This window comes from Mirounga leonina, unplaced genomic scaffold (genome assembly GCF_011800145.1).
Source record: "Mirounga leonina isolate KUSES-001 unplaced genomic scaffold, KU_Mleo_1.0 Mir_126, whole genome shotgun sequence".
Lineage (NCBI taxonomy): Eukaryota > Metazoa > Chordata > Mammalia > Carnivora > Phocidae > Mirounga > Mirounga leonina.
Window position 1 is genome coordinate 28684621 of NW_023270314.1, and position 4866 is coordinate 28689486.

Sequence of the window (4866 nt, forward strand, 5' to 3'; positions counted from 1 at the left end):
AAGAGGACTTTGCTAGGGGAAACTGACAACAAATTCATTTTCAGAGAGTATTTTAGCCTGAAGATCAGAGGATCAAGAAAAGAGAGAAGCCAGGGAGCTGGCATGGAAGTAGTCTTGACTGATGCAGACCTCTTGGCCTTTGGTAGAAGCAGGACAGGAAAGTGTTGTTCTCTTATTGGGAACATGTGTGGGAGCTGAAAGTGAGTTGGGATGGCAACTGAGAATTTGTTCTGCTTTCTCCAACTCCTTCTCCTTCCGTAGGCCTGGAACAAGACTTGAACCAGGCAGGAATCTGAAGCTGTCCAGGCTCAGGTGAGTGGTGGGGAGGTTCAGGAAGGGCCATCAGAATGCACCCCTTTCATGGCACTCTGTGTGAAGAAGACTCAGAATGGTGCCCAACAATATGGACTCTCTTTCTCCCTTTCCATCCCAATTTCTCCTCCATGCTACTTTCCTCTGACATCTAGATATAATTTCCTTTGGATAAGTACCCAGAAGTGGGATTACTGGATCATATGGTAGTTCTGTTTTTAGTTTTTTGGGGATCCTCCAAACTGCTTTTGTGAGAATTTTCTTGGGCCCCCCTGTGGATAGGTGTCATATGTTCCATGGGGGTTTTCCCATCTCAGTTCATTGGGGGAGGACACTGGGGTCAGAGGAACTAATGCTTCTCTGTTGGAAAAGGAGGAACGTTGAGATAGCTGGTGATAGCTCTTCCTGCCTTCTCTTCTGTTGCACAACTGTTTCTCCTGTTACGAGGATGCAGTGGAGTTGGGTTAGAAGGTAAGCTTGGGCTTCCTGGCCAGCACCTTCCTGAGAGCTGCCTTCACTTCCTGGTTCTTCAGACTGTAGATGAGGGGGTTTAGCAGCGGGTCACCACACTGTACTGCACAGAGAGTACTTGCTCCAGGGCTGAGCCAGATGCTGGGGTCATGTACCTTGAAGGGAACGGCACAAAGGAGTAAACTGAGCTCAGAACAGTGGCCACAATACTGTTGGCAACCACGGTCCATCCCATACCAGAGACTTTGCAAAGAGAGTCCTTAGAGCTGAATCAACTAACAGCGGTAGCAGCATCTGTGTGAACAGTGAGAAGTCAGTCATTTCTACCTTCAAATGTCTCCAAACATGATTTATCTTACAAGAGCTGCCCTGAGAAAAAAGAAAGTTCTGTAGCACATCAAGTGCTGCAGGTTAGAATAAAACTAATAATACTTTCATGCATTTCTCTAGTACTTCATACTCTTCAAAACATCTTTTCTTGATAGTTATGATAAAGATGGAAGGATTTTTTTTTCTCCTTTTCCCTGTATATACAACTGTATGTTTGCATTTGTGAGGATTTTTTCTTGCCAAAGTGTATGCTTACTCTAATAATGCTCTCATTGTTCCCAACATTTATGGTTCTGGGAATTACCTTCAGTCATGGCATGTTATTTTATATAATGCTAATGGAACAAACATTTGTCCTTTTATGTACATTTTTCTTGGCTTAGAAAAGAAGACAAGCTTGATAAATGGAAGTGGAAGATAAACGTAGTTAAGCACAAGATTTGATTCCAAAATAATAAGGTTAATTTTGGGGTACATTTTGTTGTGTCTCATGGGAGTATTTCCTAAAGAAGCATTATTATTATTATTATTATTATTTTGCAACAGGGCCATCATCAGTGGAATGTTCTTTGTGGGTTCTGGTGTGCTCAATTTAAAAAGATATTCATTTTACTGTCATTTTTCTTCATCTAATTTATCCCTCCTAACATTTCTGTGAAGTAGGTAAGAGCAATCTTATCGTCTCCTTTTGGTATATGAGGAAAATGAGACAGAGAGAGATAAAGAGCTTTGTCCACAGCCTCACGTGGGCGCTTCTGGATTATTCCTTATCATTCTTTTCCACCCTTGCCTTCCCTTCAAGTAACAAGCAGGTGAGAGAAGTACAGAGCAATTTGTATAAATCCATTTCCAGTTCACTAGTAGACACCATGGGCCATTAATTATTCTGCTCCTAGTAAGTGGGGACTTGTCAGCTAGAGCTGTTTATGTTTGAAAGACGTATGGTAAGAAAGAGCTTGATGTTTTAAGTCAGTGAGACTTGATTTATACTATGGCTCCATTACTAACTTGTTCTGGGAACTTTGAGAAATTACCTGGTTACTCTTGAAACTTAAGGTCCTTACCTGAAAGTGGGGTTAATAATATTTCTCTTGTAGTATGCTACATACTAAAATTGAGCCTGAGCATGTAAAAGCAGCTGGTGTACAGTAGGTGCCCAATAAATAGTTATAGCACAAGTAAGCTTTGGAGACATCATCTTCCAGTAGGAAAAAAAGATGTCATCTGTTTCAAGAATGATATGTTTTATTGTTTTGTCTAGCACTGAATAAAAATCTACCAAGGGCTCTCTGATTTCCTTTTGAGAGCTATTAATCATAAATTAATGAAAGTAGGAAATCTCTAGTCCTTGTATATGCTCATCTTTCAGAGTTAGACAATTGAGACCTGAGAAAGAAAATGGATTTTTTATAGCTCACACAGCCAGTCCACAGGAGAGCCAAAACTAGAACCCAGGCCTTCTGAATTCCAGTACAGTCATTTTCCTACTACTTTGCAAGACCAAGGCTAATTTAGGGCAAGGGATATCCTACATTTACATTTAGGAGGTTATAGTATGACATACCTGAAAACTCCTGAACCATAAAAGATGGTGACCACAAGAAAATGAGAAGAGCAGGTGGAAAAGATCTTGCTCTGACCCATGGCAGAGTTGATTCCCAGGGCTGTCATGATGATACGAGTGTAGGAGCCCAGCAATAAGACAAGTGTACCAAGGCCGGGGACAGCCATGGTGGTCAGGATGGAGGCAACACTAACATAGGGGTCCGAACAGGTCAGCAGGAGCACTGGGGGAAGCTCGCAGGCAAAACTGCGGACAAGATTGGGGCCACAGAAGTGCTGCTGAGCCAGAAGGATGCGTTAACCAGGCCAGTCCCCATTCCTATGGTCCACGATGCTCCCACCAGGCCAGTAAATACCTTCTTGTTCATAGCCACCACATACAACAGTGGGTGGCACACAGCCTGGAACCAGTCATAAGCCATGACTGAAAGGAGGCAAGCTTCAGCGGCCCCGGAAAATATGACCAAGGAGATCTGGGTGAAACACTCAAGGGGGGATATAGTCTTCCACTTGGAAAGAAGGTTCTCTAGCAGTTTAGGCACAATGACTGAGGAATAGAAAGCATCCAGGAAGGAGAGGTGACTCAGGAAGAAGTACATGGGCGTGTGGAGGTGAGAATCAGCTCTGATCACCAGCAGCATTGTCAGGTTCCCCATCAGGGTCAGGAGGTAAATCCCCAGGAAGAGCACAAAGAGCACAGCCTGGATCTGAGAGTTGTTGAATAGTCCTAGGAGGACAAATGTGGTGACTGTGGTTATGTTGCCAATTTCCACAGAGCATTTAAGTTCTCCTTTCAGAGGGACAAGAATGGAAAAGAATGATCACATGGGTTATCAGTCTCAGAGCATGCCTGGGGATGAGGGATTGGGAGTAAAGCTTCACTGTTGATCCAGGACAGATTGTGTAGCAGCCACACCCCTTCCATGTCAGACCTCCTTAGTCCTTCTCGGCTCAGGGCAAGAAGCTATTGGCCAAGGTGGAGAAGGTGGGAAAGAAGAATGTAGACAATCTGACCTAGAAAGGACAGAGAAGAGAACAGAGATTATCCAGACTGGAGAAGGAAAGGAAAGCATTTGGGAGTAGACTCCAGAGCACTGAGAAGTGCTGTTCTCTAGTTCCAAAAGGAACTGAGCTCAAACCACAGGAGGGCTGACTGGCACAGTGAATAAGTGATGAACATTTTGGCTGACTATCTGGCTGACAGACCATGATGAATGAATGATTGATAGGGGTATTGTGATACCTAATGATGGTGCAAGACTTTTCTCTGCCACAGTAAGTTCAAGAGTAAGTCACTTGAGTTTCTCATTAAAAAAATCCGGGAAGACTAAATGGTTCCGAAGTCCATTCCAGTTTAGAAATTCTAAAGATTAAAAAAAAAAAGAAGAAATTCTAAAGATTAAGGGACAATCTTCTTTGGTTACCACTGGTACTAAATAGAAATCCTTTCTCCACTTCTGTGTCAACCCAAGAAGAAATGGTATATGAGTGTGCTGATTTCATGGAAGCCAGGTGGGAGGAAGCCCTCAAAATGGAGTTGAGGTTTGTGTACATTAGCCACTCCAAGGTCTTCCCATTCCAGAGTTTCTGTGAATCTACATTGTCCACTGTTTTTTCTGTAAACTCAGTACTTTACATCAAAGTCCATGGAGACTGTGCTATTCTCTGAGTTGGTACTTGGGGACTTGGATAAAACCAAGTCAAACTTGAACCATCTTCTGTGCATCACAGGGATGGTAAAAATAGAGAGAGAGAGAGAGAGAGAGAGAGAGAGAGAGAGATAAGAGAGATAAAAGAACACCAAGAACACCTGGTAAAATGTACAGTTATAGGGTTTGGTCTAGACCAGAACAAGTAAAATTGTCACCTTTGTCTTTGATGAGCAACTCAGGAAGGAGATAAGTGAGGATCTGATCTCTATTCATGGCTTGTACACTCACGGGTTCCCTGAGTGGGTAGTTTTAGGAGAAGATGGATATGAATGAGGAGATTTGTCTTCACCTGGGCACCCTAGGCCAACAAGAGGTGCTCTCAGTGGATGATAACCAAATGACATCTTTTCCAACACTGGAACAAAAACCCCAGATGTGGCTAGGGCTTCTGTGGGCTATCCTCAACTTTGTCTTTCCTTTAGAAGATTCAGGGGTGGAAGTTCTTAGCAAAGAGATATCCCTATAGTCTTTCTGTCTA

General features: G+C 43.0%; 1 pseudogene; it reads right to left on the minus strand.

Annotated features, from left to right (window-relative positions):
• Window positions 1-445: 445 nt before the first annotated feature.
• On the minus strand, window positions 446-4601 carry LOC118009021 (annotated as a pseudogene).
• Between the last annotated feature and the right edge of the window lie 265 nt (window positions 4602-4866).